Genomic DNA, 21632 nt, shown 5'->3' with positions numbered 1-21632 from the left:
AGATCAATTTATTGTTATCTCTCCCTGCTTTGTGGTTAAGAGTCTGACTTCTCAATCACTGTCACTTTTAGCATTGCTGAAACCTCTGGAGAATGCAGTCTGAGCCTACATGCTTCAGTTCCATTCTGGACTCTCAGCTGAACGCACCACTGAAGTTGAATGGTTAGTAGTGAGAAGTTGTGTCAGATCCACCCCCTCTCCCCAGGGATCCCTACTTCCATACATACCTCCCTCAAGACGAGCCACTGTCCGAGAGGAGAAAGCATTTAAACTCATCACACGTCTGACTAACAGATTTGACTGTTGGACATTGCCTGCACTTAAGCCCATGGCCTGAATGCTCAGACATGAGTGTTGCACAGGATAGATTTATATCCCCAGTGGGTCAAAAGTCAGAGTTCAAAACCAGCAAGTTTAACAACATTAACACAGTCTACCAGATGATATTTCATTCAAATCTGAACAGACTGGAATTAAACTTATGTTTTATGTATTCAACAATTGCAAACATGTAATTGTACCAATTCCAACTGATGTGGATGTTGATTTGATAGAGTAAATAAGGAGAAACTGGCAGGAGAGTCAGTAACCAGAGTCCACAGATTTAAGAAAATTGGCAAAAGCCCCAGAGAGGAGATGTGGGGAATTGTTTTTTTCACATTTCTTATGATCTGGAATACACTGTCTGAAAGGGTGGAGGAAGCAGATTCAACGGTTGCTTTCAAAATGGAATTGAATATTTAATTAAAAAGTAAAAAGAAAAATTACAGGTGTGTGGGGCAAGAACAAGGGAGTGGAACGAATTAGATATTTCTTTCAAAGAGCCAACACATGCACGATGGGCCGATAGGCCTCCTTCTGCAGAAAATGGTGCACAAGCTAATTTAAAGAAGGTAATGTGCATAAATCATGCCAGTGAGCTGAAAAACTCCACTGAACTGAGGAATCTGCTACATTTCATCATGTCTTATCTCTCAACTTGCCAACAGAGGTTAAACCAGAAGAAACTGATCAGCAAGATTGCCATTAATGACTTTGATCCCCAGAAAACTGAGTATGTTGTAAATGGCACGGACACAAAATATCAGGCAAGATCAAATCTACAAGATGTGGAGCAGAGATACTGTCAGAACAAAAATAAAAGAGGGAAGCTCTTCCCTTGATGAGGAGTTATCTACATTTAGCATTTCTACCTGTACAGGCACAATTTCAACTACAAACCCAGGGGATCAAGCAGCAGCACAGAACGCAAAATCAACCAGAGAGCTGATCTAACACTAGTCCGTGCCCAAAACACCACTCTCTGTAGACAGATTGTAAGTGTGAAACACAAGCTAACCACACCCAATAAACGTCAGCCCTCACATTTGCCTATATTGCTATTTTGCAAAGTAATGTATTGTACATGAACCCCTTTGGGACAATTGCGAGTTATTTGATCAGGTGCTTTATAAAAACAGAGGCCTTTTCTGCATGGCACCAATCTTGTCAATCCTGTTACTTTACATCTTTAATGCAGAAAAGCTGAGACAAACTATTGGACCTCCATGGCTTGCCAGCTTTGCATGGTATTTTTTGGAATATTTCTTTATGGCAAGCAGAGATAGTGAGGACACGGGGTGGGGTAAACTAAAATATAAATATTGACCTGATCGAGATGCAGGGTACCATATTCCATATTGCCTACACTATTTGTTAATTCTGGCTGATAATTATCCCTCAACCGACATCACCATAACAGATTATCTGGTTATTGTCACATTGCTGTTTGTGGGATCCTGCTGTGCGCAACATCACAACAGTGATTACACCTCAGAAGTACTTCACTTGCTGTAAAGCTCTCTGGGATGTCCTGAGGCTATGAAAGGTGCTACATAAATGCAAGTATTTCTTTCTAAGCGAAGTAGTAATCGCAACATTCGGAAGCAGCCGCACAACAACACAATCCGAGAGCATCTGTTACCCTGGAACTCATCAGGAAGGCCTGAATGACTGTGCCAGTAACTGCAGACTCCAGATATTAATCCTTGATCAACATCAGCGGGACCATCATGTGACTAGGCCGTGGAACAGCTTTGAAACAATCACCCAGCTGGGTCAGAGAGCAGGTTTTATTTATTTATTTTTCAGACTCAGACATTTATTCTGACAACTCTGTTGAACTGACAACATTAGGATCAAGCCGTTCGTAGACCTTGTTATGTCCACAACCTCAGGGCAAAGCAGAGTAATTAGATTTCTACCAGAAGCTCACAAAGTAGATTAAAGGAAGTGCATCTGTCATTTTTTTTACCATATCTGTCACATCACCACCTGACTTTTATTAAATATATCTGTGTTGGGAGACTGTAATGTGGGCTTTTAAAAGGTCTTTCACAATGTCTGTTCCGAAACTGCTATTTCACAGTCTGACAGCTGCTATTATACCCCATATTACACAGGCATTTGCCATTTTTCAATCTCTTCAGCACAGTTCTATTTTTTTTTAAATCCCAATTTTATTTCTTTCTGGGCCCAGTTCTTGGTTGCCCCAATAGTACAGAGGGCCGCCTGCTCCCAGACTTCCAGCAGTGCACTCTGATTGTTCCCCATAGCAGGGTACTCCCCAGGCAGGGCGTGTTTGCCGATTTTTCCACCCTATTGTGAGGAATCTCTCCCCAGTGATACCCTGTCAGGTGCAGCTTAGATTGAGACTGGAGCTGTGAGGGATCTAACCAGCAATCGCCCTGTTCCATATACTTTAGCATTCAGTGGGAGGCATCATTGCAATCAGGTCACACAACTCTCATTATTTTTGGTGTGCTCCATTGCTTCAAGAGGGCAACAATAAAATGTAACCTAAATAAAAGAAAAATACTGTAGATGCTCAAAATCTGAAATAAAAACAAGAAATGCTGGAAATACTCAGCAGGTCTGGCAGAATCTGTGGAGACAGAAGCAGAGTTAACGTTTCAGGTCAGTGACCTTTCATCTTGTGGATATATAATAAAATGTAACCCTTGGATTTTTCGATGTCCTTTTATATTCAAGAGGTGATTTTGTAATAGGCTGAGGCTCCCCACATCTAGATAACACTTTTCATAATCTTTGGACATTGCAAAGTGCCTTACAGCCAATTAAGTACTTTTGAAGTGTAGCCACCATAGGAAATCGGCAGTCAATTTACCCACAGCAAGTCCCACAAACAGCAATATGATAATGACCTTATCATCTCTTTTAATGATCTTGGCTGAGGGATGAATATTGGTCAGGACACTTGGGGAGAACTCCCCTGCTCTTCTTCAAAATAGGCCCATGTGATATTTTGAATCCAGCTGAGAGGGCAGACAGGAGCTCGGTTCATTGTCTCACCTAAGTGATGATATCTCCAATGGTTCAGCACTCCCTCAGTACTGCACCAAATTCTCAATTTACGTGACAAGATAAATTCCTCAGCATCAGCAACAACAAACAATGATCTGACCACAGACAGCTGTTTGAAGATAGTGAGGTCCAGTTCTGGCCACTGGACCTACTGCAACATGAATGAAGGCAACTTAGAGCAGCAAACAGGAAACAGTGTTGGACTATATAGGCAGGCTGAATATTCAATGCACTTGCATGCAGACAAAATGGTGGACAGCGGTAGATAGCGGTGGTGGAATAAATTTTCCACTTGGTTCCATTAGTTTTACACCCGGATTCCAGCATAATCTGATGAACCAGTGCAAAAGAATGTTAAACATAAGTGAGGTATGCTCAAAACGATTACATTTGGGTTTTCCACAATCTTTTATGTTGGTTAAAGATTCATTTCACCCAAATTGAGCCCCACTGACAAAACTGCCGGTGGTGTTCACAGGACTGGCGTGAGGTTTGTCAGTGCATTTTTTGCTGAGTTGTAGTCATTTTGCTCAGGCATAAGTGTCTCAAAAATATTGTCTAATCATTCACCTCCATAGTGGAGAAGTAGGGCCTTTTTCCTTTTATCATCTGTGATTGCAAAACCTGTCATCGCACCTTTGAACCATTGCAGCCACTTTTGCTAATGTGGGGATACAGATGATGGCTTTGAATGCACATCAGGATGTGGTAGATTGGGCATAAACAACTCAATATTGTTCAGCAACGCAGTGATAATGTGTGATCAAGGATACAGGATTGCATTGTTTAGAGAAAACCTCCCTGCAATGATCCAAGAGTAAAACTTTTCTTGATCCAATTGTAATTTTAGAGAGAGATCAGTGTGAGTGTATACACTGTACAACATAGTTCTCCAATTTAAAATGCTGTCTGTAAAAAACCTTCCAAAAATTTCATACCTGAAAGTAATGTTTCCTGTTTTCACCATCCATTTTTTATTTACCTCATCATCATTATGATGTTCTTGGGACTGGAGCAAGGTTTAGTCGAGTTTAGTAAGAGATATGAGACAGAGACAGAGTCAGCATGCTGTTAAAACAATGGATTCTTCTTTATTCTCTTTTCACTTTCACTTTCCCTTTGCTAGTATGTATGTTGTACGGTAACCTCAAATGGACAAAATGTACAATGCAATTTCAAAACACTGCACTACCCACACCCCTACGTCTTCATTGCGAGATTCTACCAATTGCAGTGGTTCAGTAAGGTTCGTCAAACAGTGCTTATTTTCTTAAGTTTACATGCAGGTCCTAATGTTTTTAAGTTTTTTCATATATACTTCTTTTTAAATCATTTGCAGTGTTTTTAAATTAGGTTCGTCATAAGTGGTGGAATGAAATATGATTATCATTCTTAAATAAATTAAGGAATACTTTGTAATGGAAGGTAAAGAAAAGGAACAATTCCGTTCTCTTACACTGCCCGATTGCTCTGGTTCATGAAAAATTTTATGTTTACACGTAATGAATTTTAGCAGAAACTTCAACTGTAACTTAAGCAGCACAGTTTCAATCTCAATTTGGCTCCCAGTTCCTGAATTACCTAAAGCAGAAACTTTACCCCGTTTGATTTTTGCCATCACTGCTGCCGTCCAAGCCGGCAGGCAAAATCACCTCTTCATCCAGTTCTCCGTTCCTCCACAGGCAGCAGCAAGCCCTCACTGACATTGGAAATGTAAATACAAGGGCTGCAAAATGAAGTGTAGCTAGTCATCACAATGAACACACAGATGCAAAATCCAGGCTGAAATGAATGGAGAATCTACCCTCAGCATCTAATTTCAACATCTTGTAACGAAATAACATATAACATACAGTAGGGAAACATAATAATACAATCTAGGACCCTCTTCCCTCGAAAGGCTGTAGATGCTAGGCCTTTTGATATTTTTAACACTGAGATTGGTTAAGTAAAGGAATCAAGGGATCTGGAGTCAAGGTAAATGCAGTTGAGGTACAGATCACCATGAATCATGATCTAATACAAAGTTGGAACAGGCTTGAGGGGCTGAATGGCCTCCTCCAGTTCCGATTTTCTTATGCTCCAAATGCATCATAACACAGAAACCGACAGGGTCACTAGGTTTTCAATAAGGATTTAGGCCTTGAAATTATGCTATGTGAAAGCTTGACATTTTGGTTTGCTATCTGAACTAAAACACCAGCCCAATGTGTTTTAAACAGGTAAACCTCTCCATTAAAACACCTGTCCAATTTAAAGGCTAATTCCCCGATCAGACACTCCTGGACAGTGCGGTACTCGCAGAGAGCACTGACTGGGGAATCACAGGCACACGGCACCCAATTTTTCATCAATTTAAATTTAATTCCCAACCAGTGTTCTCTGCAGACTCTGCTTCATTCTGGATGCGGCCAGTTGGAGAGTCAGCCATTTAATGTAAATTCCTTCAGTCTTTGTACACTAATATTTACACAGCATAATTTCAAGGCTTCAGTGTGAACAAGGGCCTGGAAATTATAAAAAAGGAAAAGCCATTGCTATTTTGTTATTAGCTGTTGTGTCTCCTACATTACCACAGTGACTATACATCAAAAATACTTTATTTGCCGTAAAGCACTTTGGGACTTCTGAGGATATGAAAGACGCTGTATAAAGACAAGTCAGTTTGTCCGTCCCCCTATTTTGATATCATTTTAAATCCATAAATTCAGTGAGTGTAGTTGCAGTCCTCGATGGAATCTTTGACAGGAACTAGTTAATCTCCTATGGTGTTGCTCAGTGAGTAACTGATAAACAATTGTCCTTGAATTATAAGCTGCAATGATCCATAGGAATAATTTAAATATGTAAACAATTAGAGCTCCTGTGTCTCACTAACACAGTCTCCAACTTAAAATGCTGTCTGTAACATGTAGACAAAACCTTCCAAAAATGTCATACCTGAAAGCCACGTTTTCACCATCATTTTTTTTAAATTTACCTCATCATCATTGGGATGTTCTTGGGACTGGAGCAAGATTTAGCCGAGTTTAGTAAAAGATGTAAGACAGAGACAGCGAGAGCATGCTGTTGAAACAGTGGATTCTTCTTTATTCTCATTTTACTTTCACTTTCCCTTTGCTGGCATGTATGTTGTACAGTAGCCTTAAGAGAACAAAACGCACAATGCAATTTCAAAACACTACACTGCCCACACCCTTACATTGACTGGTAAACAATTGTCCTTGAATTATAAAATGCAATGATCATAGGAATAATTTTTATAATTAAACAACTAGTGCTCAATGAAATCTTCATACACAAAGAAATGATACATAGGTTAAATCCTGTAACAGAGCTGGTTTACATGTAAATTGGCGAATTCACTTCTGGCCAGTTCCAATCCTGTGTTAATTCAATATACTCTATATACTTTATGTACTTACATAGATGAATATGAATCACAGACTGGACCTTCAATTATGCACAGTACAGAAGTGACATATCGAATACTTGAATTATTTGCTCCCAGAATGAGATCTGTAACCAATTCAAAAATCTTACCTGAGGAAAGTATCAGCTGGTTATTACTAACTTAGCATTAAAACAGCGTGGAAATAATTAACTAGCACTTTTAAACAGCTAATTTATTTCACTCAGAGCATTTGTATGTCCACTGGGCAGTTAAATATTCTTGTTGGTAAATTTTATAATTAAAAAATTGGTATTTCTTCCCAGGCGTTTCTGCGGGCAGGAGGAGGAGCAGAGTGACTGCAGGGTGAGACTAGTCATGTTGGGGCTGGAGTGGACAGTGAGGGTAGAGTGCAGTTGGTTTGTTATTGTGATGTGGGAGCTTGGAGCTGTAAGAAAGAAAGACTTGCATTTATATAGCGCCTTTCATGACCTCCGCATGTTCCAAAGTGCTCCAGAACAAATCAAGTACTTTTTGAAGTGTATTCACTGCTGTAATGTAGGAAATGCACCAGCAAATGGGTGGAATTTAATGGGTACCCCAGACATGGGCTAGGAGGTAGGGCGCCCATAGAATTGTGACAGGAGGCAGGGGGCGGAAGGCCTGTCACCTTCCCTTCGCACCACGATTAAGTCCAGGGCAGGAAAGGCCGAAGATGGCCTACTCGCCCAGAGGCCAGTTGAGACTCTTAAGTGACCAATCAGTATCCACTTAGGGCCTCTTCCCGCTGCTGCTGGAATTAAACCAGCAGCAGGGTGGTGGGGGGGGGGGGGAGGGGGTGCTCCACCATGCAGGGAGGTCATCCAGTAAAACAAGTGTTATGACCAGGTAAGAAAGGTGTCTAGGGGTCCCTTTCAGCCTTAACCAGATATTACTTTAACACAGTTTAATTTTAAATACACCGTGTTTTGAGCTCCCCCTTGGTGAATCCTTGTTCATCGCTTTCCAATTATCAGGTAAAGAAATGAGCACAAACAGGCTTTCTTAGGTTTAAAGAGGAAAAGTGAAATTTATTAAACTTAAACTAAAAACTCTAATTCGGTTAACGCCTAAGGATACACGCCGCACCCACGCTATCATGTGTATGCGATATGCACATGCAAATAGGGACAGAAAAGAGCAGAAGAAAAATAAAGTGGAAAGGTTTGAGGCAGTCTCTGAGGAGGTTTTTTGTTACTGTGCTTCGAGCTCGCTGTAGTCCTTGATTAAAATACGGTCTTGCTTTTCGTTGGGGCCCAGTATTCTACTTAAACCTTGTTTACTGTAGGAGACTTTTCTCTCTTGGGGTTCACATGTCTTCAATGCGTCTTGGAGTTCCATGAGAAAGAGAAAGGAGCAAACAGGAGAGACTGTAACGAGCCAGCCACGAGAGGTCTTTTCAGTCCAGGAGCAAATAGCTTTCTGAGTTCAAATTCTCTGTGGCCAATTTAAAACTCTCAGTTCAAAACTCTGCAACAGCCTGGTCTGACCACGTCTTCTGTGTACTGGGGAGCGGGGACTGGTTCCTTTGTTCCAATACTGTCTGCCAGTATGCAAAAATGTCTTCCCGGCACGGGGCCTGGCAATTTCTTGCGATAGGCCCTCTTTTCTTCCCAGCAACAATTTTAAGCTTAATGTCCATATGGTGAAATTAATGTGCCTCATTCTTGGTAAGTGGGGGCCTGAATGACACAAGACAGACTCCCGGCAGATTTGGGGGTGGGGACCTCCTCCTTGGGCAATCTGTGGCCCACGGAGTGTCCTGATGGCAAAGGTCACCCCTCCATTCACATCCAACCCCCACTGTCCCCATCACCCACCCTGCTCCCCTCCATCAGCGGGGTTTGCCAGACTGGCCCTGCTTCACTTACCTTTGGTCCAGAGCTCCAGCGCTGGACCCAGGCCACCTGTAGTACTGAAAGTGGCCACTGCTCCCTCTGTTTGGTTGGCAGCTCTTGGAGGCAGGATTCCCATTCCCAGCCAGGCTGTTAATTGTCCACATAAAACCTGGCTACCCGACCCGCGCCCAATCAAACCCGACTACATGTGTCGGGTTTGGGTGGGGTCTATATTCGGAGTCCAGCATTCAGGCTCGGGTCAGGTCGGGTTCTGGTTGGCTGTGGTCGGGTTTTGTTTTGTATTGTTTTCTTTTTAATCTACGTTTTGACGCAATTTTGTTTTCTGTACTACTAACATGTTTGATATTTTCGGGTCAGGTCAGGCATGATAAAGAATTGAAGGACTTGGGCCTGGGTCAGGTTCAGGTTGGCTGTGGTCGGATCAGGCCCGGGTCGGGTTTTAATTTTATACCCAAGCCAGGCTTTATGTCTGAGTGCCGTTGAATCGCGCCTGAGGGTCTCCGAAGGGATGAGCCGGGGTTCCCCTGGCTTTCCGATCTTGCCCCGGGAGCCATACAAACATGCATACGAGCTTGCCCCACCTGCACAACTAAATTCAGCAAGGCCCCACAAACAGCAATATGATAATTATCAGACCATCAGTGTTGGTTGGGCAATAAATATTGACCAGGATATTGGGGAGAACTGCCTCACTCTTCTTCGATACAGTGCCACAGGATCTTTCACATCCACCTGAGAAGACAGAGATTTTAACGTTTCATCCGAAAGACGGCACCTTCAACAGTGCAGCACTCCCGTCGCTCTGCACTGGAGTGTCAGCCTGGATTTTGTGCTCAATTCCTGGAGTGGGATTTGAGTGCTGTCCACTGAGCCACAGCTGGCACACAGTGTTGAGGCCCAGGGGTAGCTGTTTCACCCACTTTCACCATAAATGTTCTGTTCGAGAACTCTTGCAGAGTTTTGGAGCCTTGAAATATTAAACAGGGATCTTCCACAGAATTGCACACAGTCCCACAAGTGGGGAGGTGGAGATATTTTTGTGTTAGAGGCATTATTGGAGCCTTGAGTACAGGGATGGGAAATTACATCTGGAGCCCTTGAGATTAGCCTCGATAAGAATGAAGGATAGAGTCAAAGCAAGTGCACTCAGGGCTAAACCTGGAAGAAAGATGGGGACTGCAACACAAGCTGGGGTACTCCGGGGGTGCAATCAAGGAGAAAGCAGGAAACAGCAGGTAAAATGCCCAGAGTAGAGAGAGGATATATCATACAAACTGAAAATTCCTTCCCCAGCAACCCCAGCCATCTGTCATGTCATGTGGTTACCATGGACCAGCAATTTTAGAGGCTGCCTATAATAATATTACAAGCACATGAATTCTAATATTATGCACAGGGAAAGAGGGATAGACAGACAAAGCAAGGAATAGATAGAAAGAGATAGATAGGTAACTGACAGGTATATCTGTCTGTGAAATAGTATTGGGCGAACCAAGAAAACTAAAGAATAGTTACTATCAAAAGCAAAAATAATCAGCTTCAGCTTTCATTAGCTCTTTGTAATACAGTTACATTTCGAGCATTCTGTCTGGTTAAATATGTGCAGAGTACATGGAGCAAAATATATTATGTAAAGTAGCTGGCTTTCCATTAATATCTTTGGCAGGGTGTGTCTCCAGGCCACTGACGTGGTACTTCTGGGAAAAAGAAGTTCTCGCCAACAAAGAGATAAAAGCTGATTATTAAAGAGTGTTGTTTTGTTCTACACCTCAAATACATTGCAGGTTAATCTTGATAAATGTATGGCTGGTTTGCCAAAAAATAGCTAATTTGCAAAGGTTTGTGAAACAGTCTTTTAATCAATCATTCTGCAAACAAAGAGAGAATTTAAAAAGAGGCATGATTTTCCAGAAAAAATAGTGGACAAACTTTTATTATTCAAGACTGGAGGAAAGCCAACTGCCATTTGGATCAAAACAATATACCTGATAGGATAGAATGATTTCTTGCAATTTCTGTGTTTATCAATGCAACCTATCTGATGAAAACTTTTCAGGAACAGGGATAGGCCACTCAGCCCATCAAGCCTGTTCTGTCATTTTTGTTAGCCATGGCAGCACCTGCCATTCCTCCATACCGCTACATCTCAAGTAACTGCCCATTTCCTTTTTAAACATTTCAAATTACTTTACGTCTGTGGCCTTCTGAGGCAGTGTTTTCGACGTTCTTACAACCCTTTGTCTGAAAAAGTTTATCCTGGATTCACATTGAGTTCAAATTCTAAGATTATGTGCTTTGTTCTGACATCCCCTAGAGGGAAGAGTCATTCCTGTGGCTCAGTGAGTAGCACTCTCGACTCTAAGTCAGAAGGTTATGAGTTATCCATCTTTCAGATGAGACATTAAACTGCAGCCCTGTCTGCTTTCCAAGGTGGGCCTAAAAGATCCCATTATCTGGCTGTTATCGCATTGCTGTTCATGGAAGCTTGCATGTAAAATTTAGTCACCACTTTTCCAATATTACAAGTAAATACTTCTCAGAAGTACTTCACTGGTGTAAAGTACTTTGGAACATCTTGAGGTCGTAAAAGGCACTATATAAATGCAAGTCTTTCTTTTTGTCTTTTTCAACTCCCACTCTAGAACTTGAGCTCAAACCTTAGGCTGGAGTCCCAGTGCAGTATTGAGGGAGTGCTGCACTTTCAGAGGTGCCATTGTTTGGATGAGATGTTAAACTGAGGCCCTATCTGCCCTCTCAGGTGAATGAAAAAGATCCCATGGCACTAGTTGAAGGAAAGTATGTGTTCTCCCTGGTGCCATTGCCACCTCACATTAAAATTGCATCTACTATCAATCTATTCACATATTTATCTATGTTCATTTACAATTTTCAGCTCTTTTCTTCATAAGTCACTATATTTCCTAGCTTAGCACCATCTGAAAACAGCATCAGCTGAAAAACTGGAAATACTTGTTCAGAAGAGTTGGGGGTGGCCCAACACTAAGGGGCATCACTTGACATTGCTCACCAAGCCGAGAGTGCCATTTATATCCCACTCTTTGTTTTCTATCTCCCAGATAGCCTTGTGACTTAGGTAGGAAACTATCTCCAATTCACTGCGCCTCAACTTTTGTTCGAAATTTCATGTACGGTACCTTCTGAAATGCCTTCTTAAAATCCATGCATACAGATTCCATTGATCCTCCTCTATTCACCCTTCAATAACCTGTCACAGGACACTGTTAAAAACAGAACAAGTCTTTCAATATCTATGGAGAGAAAAGATAGACAAATGTTTTAATTACAAGGCCCTTCACATCTTTCACAAAACCATGCAGACTTTCTCTGATCAGTTTATTTCCAAACACATATTTACTATCCCCTTCTCACTACTGATTTTATACTTGCTGGCCTGTAGTTATTTGTCTTAACTTTTGTTACCTTCCCATTCTCTGGTTCTACCTGTGAATAAAGTGATCTTTGGAAAATGATAATTCATGGGATGTGAGCATCCCTGGCAAGGCCAGAATTTGTTGCTCATCTCCAATTGTCCTTGAGAAGGTGGTGGTGAGCCACCTTCTTGAACCACTGCAGTTTCTGTGGTGTAGGTACACCCACAGTGCTGTTAGAGAGGGAGTTCCAGGTTTTTGACTCAGCATCAGTGAAGGAGCAGCAATATAGTACCAAGTGAGGATGGTGTGTGACTTGGAGGTGGTATTCCCATGCACCTGCTGCCCTTGACCTTCTAGGTGATAGTGGTCCTGGGTTTGAAAGGTGCTGTCGATGGAGGCTCGGGAAGTTGCTGCAGTGCATCTTTTAGATGATACATACTGCTGCCACTGTGCACCAGTAGAGGGAATACATGTTAAGGTGGTGGATGGGTGCCTATCAAGTGGGTTGCTTTGCCCTGGATGGCGTCAAGCTTCTTGAGTGTTGTTGGAGCTGCACTCATCCAGAAAACTGTGAGTATTTCATCACACTCCTTATTTGTGCCTTGTAGATAGTGGACAGGCTTTGGGGAATCAGGAGGTGACTTACTTGCCACAGAATTCCCAGCCTCTAACCTGCTCCTGTAGCCACAGTATTTAAATAGCTGGTCCAGTTAAGTTTCTGGTCAATGGTAACCGCCAGGCTGTTGATAATGGGGGATTCAGTGATGGTAATGCCGTTGAATATCAAGGGGAGGTGGTTATATTCTCTCTTGTTGGAGATGGTGTTATGACCAGGTGGTAAGGGGTGTGAGTGGTTCCCACTGTTCACCTCCCAAATGACCACAACAAGTGTTTTTGCTACTAGGGTTTTAACCCCTTGTGTTTTATTTGCCAAATAAACTGACAGTGATAGGTTTTCTTGTAGGTTTAAAACAGAAGATTAACTATTTATTGAACAATATTCATTCTCGAAATGCGTGGCAACTGCACCCACACATGCATTCACACATGCATTCACTCGCGCACACACAAGAATAGATAAGAGAGGAAAAGGGTAAGTGGTTTGAAGTGAAGTAGGTGTTCAGGGTTCACGGTAAACCTGTTGATTCTTTTCAGAGGACGGTTTCTCTTTTCAAGTTGCAGGACTGGGTTGTTTGTTGATTTTCTGGTGGTTAAGACTTCAGTGTGGAGGTAGTGGCCACTTAGAGTTCTCTGCTGCACCAAGTTGAGGTGTAGAATTCACAGCAGGTCTCCTTCTTTGTTTTTTTCTGGATCCCTCACAGCGCCTGGCTGGACAGGCTTTTTGTGATGTTGTTGTGATCTCTCCCCTCTCTCTATAGAAAGCTATTTTTTAAGGTAAAAATTTCTCACATTTGCCTCTGTTAGGAGACGCAGGGTCCCCTACCTACGGTGACCAACAATGGACCAGGATGTGACTACTTCACACCTTCTTTGCTTCAGAACAGCCTATTCAATTCAGGAATGTCTCTTGACGTTTTCAGGATAGGTGCAATTGACACCTCTTAGCTTGAAATGTACCATTTTGTCCCTTAACAGACAGTGACACAGTTTGAATACACAGGCTGAGTCAGCCCAACCTTCGGTGGCCAGTTTGCAGCACATTGTCCACTTTTTTTTAAAGGAAAGGGCAATTTTTTTATATAACTTTTCAGTTTGGTTCTGTGTTTTTGTCTGTACTTCTGTCTCCTCCCCCCTCTCCTCCCCCTCTCTCCTCCCAACCCCTCCTCCCACCCCTCTCTTCCCCCACCCCTCCTCCTCCCCCAAAAGTGAAAAAATGACATTCCTTTGATTTCATTTTTATGTTATTTGGTTTAGAAAGAAAGAAGGAAATTAGGGAGGTATGGGGTCACACCACTGCACACATGACACCCACACACACTTCAATCTTACAACTGCTACAGCTGACATTGTCTGTAACAGCCATTTCTTGGTCAAGTTTGAGTTTTACATCATTCTTTCTTTGGATGAGGTACAATTATAATTTAATTTCCTTTTTAGGCATTGAAGTTTTGCCTCAGGAAAGTTGCTGCTTAGAAAACTTGGTGCTTTTTATCCATTTCCACTTTCAAATCCCAGTAATGTGGTGTCGAACAGGATTGTATTTCTTAAGCATCTATTTGCAGTACTTTGGGAGACTGCTGGAGAAACAGCTTTTCTGTTCCCTGGCTTTCAATATGAAAATTTACGTTACTGGCTATTTTCAAATTGCACTGCCTGTAACCCCTTAACTGCTGCTTCCACAACACATGGATTTAATAGTTCAGGTGCTGGCAATTGATAATTCTTATCTCTAGTGTAACAGTGGGTGATAATTTGTTTTTTAGCCACTGTGAGGCATCTGGGTTCTCCTTCTACACTTTGTCCTTAGTGGGTTCTGAATCTGGTTTGCTGGGTTCAATTATGTCTGGATTTAGAACCTGACCCTTTGATTCTTCATGGGCATCTCCACATTGACCTCACCTTTATTTTTCTTGTGGTTTTCACATTAGTGTATATTACCTTCCCTTTTTCCTTTACTTCAGGGGTCGGTTTTTCCCCAATCTGCCCCACGTCTTCTGGGACACAACTACTCGCAGGTGGCTGTCCAGCTTCCACTGCATTCCCCTGTGGCACTTCAGCTAGGTGAGGTATCTCCTTCACTCTTGGCTTGCCTGTTTGGGAATCTTTTAAAGAAGTTTCTGCTAACCGTATCTCTGGTGCACTCCCTTCAACCTCTGCTGTTTTTATCTCAGCTCCTTTGAATTCCTCTGGCTCTATCTTGGCCTCTTTAAATTCTACAAGCTTTCATTTAGCCTCTTTAATCTTTACTGGCCCAATGCCCCCATGTGGAATTGTTGGGACTTCCTCAGCCCACTGCAGCTGCACAGAATTTTGCTTGATCTCAGTTTCCCCAATCTCTGTGCACTATCCTGAACCCTCTAGAAACAATACTGTGCTTCCTGCCAAGCCTTTTCATCAGAACTGACAAAGGCCACAGACCTGAAACGTTAACTCTGTTTCTTTACTCCACAGGTGTGGCCAGACCTGCTGAGTATTTCCAGCACTTTCTGTTTTTATTTCTGGTATCCCTGAGGTTGGTTATCTCTTTGCCTAGTGCCTGGGATACAAAAGGAGTCATTTTTCCTTTTTGCAAAAACTTTTTGTAGCTACTCTGTTCCTGGGTTATAATTGGATCACATGCTCACTATCTTCATAGCTAAAGGCACTGTCTTGACTGCAGCATGTCCTGTTGGTTTTTTGGAATACCAACAATTTGTCTTGACATGCCCGATTTTCCACACTGGAAACATATCAGTCATTCCCCTACCAGTTTATCATCTGGGTTCCTTCTTTTAGAAATTGGAGACTGATCTGGTTTTCCTTTCCTACTCTCCTTTTCTCCCAAGCCCATTTCTGCTTCAGCTGCATCTCTGTTATCTCTCCCTAGCCTGTAAGAGTTACTAGACCCAATTTATTTTGAGTTGGGGGTCTGTGTATTAACTCATAGTCATTGGCCATTTCTGCTGCTTCTCTTACCCTTGTAACACTTTGCTTTTCAAAATGCGTTCTTATATTAATTGGGATGCTATTTTTAAATTCCTCCAGCAACATAATTTCTCTCAAATTTTCATATAAGGGTTCTAACTTGAGAGATCGTATCCAGTGATTGAAAACCATATCTTTAATGCTTTCAAATTCAATGTAAGTCTGGGTGGGTCTGTTCCTAGCGTGTCTGAATTTCTGCTGATAGGCCAGGGATAGGCAGTGACATGTTGCACCACAGACATTTGACAAAATTATTGACTCAGCCACAGATAGGGGGCAATTAATTTGTATAGAAAGTGTTTATCCAACCTCATGCCATCAAAACACAAACCAATTTGAAGCACATTTCTCCCTGTAAATAAAGTAGCTAGGCATACAAATATCAATGGAGAGAAACACAACTGTATTAGCCAGCTAGCAAGCAAAATAGTATGTAATGCCAATGTGAATTACTTTTGTTGACAGAATAGAACTAGCTACACCATGTCACGGGGTGGTAGATGGAACCTATTGGATGACCTCTGTGGATTCACACTGTATCAGGAGTGCAAATTCATCCAATAAACCATGACACTCAAGGTGAGGATTGTTATGGTGGTTACTGAGGGGTCGAAAAATCAGCAATAGAAAAACAAGCTATTTCTCATACTGCAATTGTCACAAGACAACTTAACCCATGATGGTCAATGTTTATGCAACTTTTCCACCTACTTGTAATATGTATCTGAATACAGGGCAGCCAACAAAAAGGCAGTGATCTCCAAATCAGGAGAATTTTATAGGATGGAGCAGATAGTACTTCAGAAGAGAAATGTAAAACAGAAAAACTGAGTGGGCCAGGAAGGGACAGAGAGATTAATGGCAGGTAGCCAAGACTAGTTTATTGATTGTGACAGGCTGTTAAACCAGGTCCTGGATTCTAAAATACAGAAACAACAGCATCTATCATGGAAAAAATGTCATTTACACACCAAATCTAGTGACAAAATTAGATAAACACAATTACAAATAAAGAACTTCCTTCAGTTCCTCCAATAAAGTGATTCTCTTAAATTCACTTATGTCTAAATCTCCATCTATCACTGTCAATTCCAATTCAGCTCTGACATGATAATTATTAACAAAAAGCTTTTCTGCAAAAAGTTGAGCAGTTGTTACGGCATGTATTATTCAGTTATAAAATGCTTATTCACTGTATGTAAGATTGTACTCCAGACTAACCAATTTATGTCCAAGCCAAATCTCTTATCTGTCAGCAAACGTGCACTTTCAACTTAATGTGATAGAGACAACATTCCCATTTGAGCAGCGGGAGCGGTGAGAGCGCGAGCCAGGGGGCAGCCAGGAAGGTAAGTTGAGCTATAAAGTACTTACCTCGTGATTCGGCGGACGCGGACACGGGGACTGCTGGGTAAGTGAACTTATATATTCGGGCAGTGGCTAAACCCAAAACACTACACGTGTAGTGTCTCCCACCTATCCTCCTCCTCTAACCAAAAAAAAAGGACTCTTGTGTCGAGGGTTTGGTTAAGGTAAGGTTTTCCTTTATTTTTTTTTAATCTCTTTTGTCAATTTAGAGCAGAGGGGATGGAAGCTAGGGCAGTTGCATGCTCCTCTTTCAGGATGTGGGAGGTAAGGGTCACCACTTGTGTACCTGCTGACTTCACCTGCGAGAAGTGCACCCAACTCCAGCTCCTCACAGACCGCATTAGGGAACTGGAGCTGGAGCTGGATGAACTTCGGATCATTCGGGAGGCTGAGGGGGTGATAGAGAGCAGTTATAGGGAAGTAGTGACACCTAAGTTACAGGATAAAGGTAGCTGAGTGACCGTCAGGTGAGGGAAAGGGAATAGGCGCACAGTGCAGGGATCCCCTGTGGCCGTTCCCCTCAATAATAAGTATACCATTTTGGATACGGTTGGGGGGGACGACCTACCAGGGGAAAGCCACAGCGGCCAGGTCTCTGGCACTGAGCCTGGCTCTGTGGCTCAGAAGGGAAGGGGGGAGAATAGGAGAGCGATAGTGATAGGAGATTCAATGGTTAGAGGAATAGACAGGAGATTCTGTGGTCGCGAACAAGACTCCCGGATGGTATGTTGCCTCCCGGGTGCCAGGGTCAGGGATGTCTCGGATCGAGTCTACAGGATTCTTAAGGGGGAGGGGGAGCAACCAGAAGTCGTGGTACACATCGGTACCAATGACATAGCTAGGAAAAGGGATGAGGACCTGAAAAGCGAATATAGGGAGTTAGGTTGGAAGCTAAAAGACAGGACGAGCAGAGTAATAATCTCAGGATTGATACCAGTGCCACGTGCTAGTGAGGCTAGAAACAGAGAGCGAGTGCAGCTGAACACGTGGCTACAGAGCTGGTGTAGGAGGGAGGGATTCAGATATGTGGATCATTGGGATACCTTCTGGGGAAGGTGAAACCTGCACAAGAAGGACGGGTTGCATCTGAACTGGAGGGGCACCAATATCCTGGGTGGGAGGTTTGCTAGAGCTCTTCGGGAGGGTTAAAACTAGTTTGGCAGGAGGATGGGAACCGGAGCTACGGATCAGTGGATGGGGTAGCTGTTGAACAGGCAGATACAGAGTGCAGAGAGTCTGTGAGGAAGGTTAGACAGTTGACAGGGCAAAGTTGCAGCCAGTATGATGGGTTGAAGTGTGTCTATTTTAACGTAAGAAGTGTCAGGAATAAGGGTGATGAACTGAGAGCATGGATCAGTACTTGGAGCTACGATGTTGTGGCCATTACGGAGACTTGGGATATCACAGGGGCAGGAATGGATGTTGGATGTTCCGAGGTTTAGATGTTTCAAAAGGAATAGGGAGGGAGGTAAAAGAGGTGGGGAGTGGCATTGCTAATCAGGGATAGTATCACAGCTGCAGAAAGGGAGGTCGTCGAGGAGGGTTTGTCTACTGAGTCAGTATGGGTGGAAGTCAGAAACAGGAAAGGAGCAGTCACTTTGTTGGGAGTTTTCTATAGACCCCCCAATAGCAACAGAGACACGGAGGAACAGATTGGGAGGCAGATTTTGGAAAGGTGCAGAAGTAACAGGGTTGTTGTCATGGGTGACTTCAACTTCCCTAATATTGATTGGAACCTCCTTAGTGCAAATAGTCTGGATGGAGCAGATTTTGTCAGGTGTGTCCAGGAAGGTTTCCTGACTCAATATGTAGATAGGCCGACTAGAGGGGAGGCTATGTTGGATTTGGTGCTTGGCAACGAACCAGGCCAGGTGGCAGATCTCTCGGTGGGAGAGCATTTCGGTGATAGTGATCACAACTCCCTGACCTTTACTATAGTCATGGAGAGGGATAGGAGCAGTCGGGATGGGAAAATATTTAATTGGGGGAGGGGGAATTACAATGCGATTAGGCAGGAACTGGGGAGCTTAAATTGGGAACAGATGTTCTCAGGGAAATGCACGACAGAAATGTGGAGGTTGTTTAGGGAGCACTTGCTGCGACTGCTGGATAGGTTTGTCCCGATGAGGCAAGGAAGGGATGGTAGGGTGAAGGAACCTTGGATGACAAGAGATGTGGAACAGCTAGTCAAGAGGAAGAAGGAAGCTTACTTAAGGTTGAGGAAGCAAGGATCAGACAGGGCTCTAGAGGGTTACAAGGTAGCCAGGAAGGAACTGAAGAATGGACTTAGGAGAGCTAGAAGGGGACATGAAAAAGTCTTGGCGGGTAGGATTAAGGAAAATCCCAAGGCGTTCTACACTCATGTGAGGAACAAGAGGATGGCCAGAGTGAGGGTAGGGCCGATCAGGGATAGTGGAGGGAACCTGTGCCTGGAGTCGGAGGAGGTAGGGGAGGTCCTTAATGAATACTTTGCTTCAGTATTCACTAGTGAGAGGGACCTTGTCGTTTGTGAGGACAGCATGAAACAGGCTGATATGCTCGAACAGGTTGATGTTAAGAAGGAGGATGTGCTGGAAATTTTGAAAGACATGAGGATAGATAAGTCCCCGGGGCCAGACGGGATATACCCAAGGTTAATACGGGAAGCGAGGGAAGATATTGCCGCACCTTTGGCGATGATCTTTGCGTCCTCACTGCCCACTGGAGTAGTACCAGATGATTGGAGGGTGGCAAATGTTATTCCCTTGTTCAAGAAAGGGAATAGGGATAACCCTGGGAATTACAGACCAGTCAGTCTTACGTCGGTGGTGGGCAAATTATTGGAGAGGATTCTGAGAGACAGGATTTATGATTATTTGGAAAAGCATAGTTTGATTAGAGATAGTCAGCATGGCTTTGTGAGGGGCAGGTCATGCCTCACAAGCCTCATTGAATTCTTTGAGGATGTGACAAAACACATTGATGAAGGAAGAGCAGTGGATGTGGTGTATATGGATTTTAGCAAGGCATTTGATAAGGTTCCCCATGGTAAGCTCATTCAGAAAGTAAGGAGGCATGGGATACAGGGAAATCTGGCTTTCTGGGTACAGAATTGGCTGGCCCATAGAAGACAGAGGGTGGTAGTAGATGGAAAGTATTCAGCCTGGAGCTCGGTGACCAGTGGTGTTCCACAGGGATCTGTTCTGGGACCTCTGCTCTTTGTGATTTTTATATATGACCTGGATGAGGAAGTGAAAGGCTGGGTTAGTAAGTTTGCCGATGACACAAAGGTTGCTGGAGTTGTGGATAGTGTGGAGGGCTGTTGTAGGTTGCAACGAGACATTGACAGGATGCAGAGCTGGGCTGAGAAGTGGCAGATGGAGTTCAACCTGGAAAAGTGTGAAGTGATTCATTTTGGAAGGTCGAATTTGAATGCAGAATACAGGCTTAAAGACAGGATTCTTGGCAGTGTGGAGGAACAGAGGGATCTTGGGGTCCACGTCCATAGATCCCTCAAAGTTGCCACCCAAGTTGATAGGGTTGTTAAGAAGGCGTATGGTGTGTTGGCTTTCATTAACAGGGGGATTGAGTTTAAGAGCCGCGAGGTTATGCTGCAGCTCTATAAAGCCCTGGTTAGACCACACTTGGAATATTGTGTTCAATTCTGGTCGCCTCATTATAGGAAGGATGTGGAAGCTTTAGAGAGGGTGCAGAGGAGATTTACCAGGATGCTGCCTGGACTGGAGGGCATGTCTTATGAAGAAAGATTGAGGGAGCTAGGGCTTTTCTCATTGGAGCGAAGAAGGATGAGAGGTGACTTGATAGAGGTGTACAAAATGATGAGAGGCATAGATAGAGTGGATAGCCAGAGACTTTTTCCCAGGGCAGAAAGGACTATCACTGGGGGGCATAATTTTAAGGTGATTGGAGGAAGATTTAGGGGAGATGTCAGAGGTCGGTTCTTTACACAGAGAGTGGTGGGTGCGTGGAATGCACTGCCAGTAGTGGTAGTAGAAGCAGATACATTAGGGACATGTAAGCGACTCTTGAATAGGTACATGGATGATAGTAGAATGAAGGGTATGCAGGTAGTTTGATCTTAGAGTAGGTTAAAGGGTCGGCACAACATCGTGGGCCGAAGGGCCTGTACTGTGCTGTACTGTTCTATGTTCTATGTTCTTATGTTCAAATGACATTGGCCATTCAGGTTATCTGCCCTCAAACTGGAAAGTGAATGATGCACATTGCAGTTACTGATCTTAGACATACTTGTAAAACCTGTCCTTTAATGCAATTCGCAGAAAAGAAATATCAGTTAATGAGTGTCTTCCCTGACAGTTTTTAAAACTGCAAATGCAGCAAGGATTGTGTTAAGGAATCGCAGACAGTTTATCACAGATTAAGGTTTATTAAAGCTATCTGTTACATTGTATTTACGAACTATCGTATATAGGTCAGCAGCATCCTGTTTTTGCCAATATCACTCAGTTCCATTACACCATACTGTTGTATTTATGAGGAACTTACAGTGCTGACTTCTGGACATTCCTTGGATTTTCTTGCCTGTTTTCCCCACATTACAAGTTCTGGAATAATGTAATTCCAAATAGATAACGGCGGAATTGTGACATTTATATAGAAGTAAAAGTCCAGCAA

The sequence above is a fragment of the Heterodontus francisci genome, chromosome 26, assembly GCF_036365525.1.
Source record: "Heterodontus francisci isolate sHetFra1 chromosome 26, sHetFra1.hap1, whole genome shotgun sequence".
NCBI lineage: Eukaryota > Metazoa > Chordata > Chondrichthyes > Heterodontiformes > Heterodontidae > Heterodontus > Heterodontus francisci.
This window is presented reverse-complemented; position numbering follows the sequence as displayed.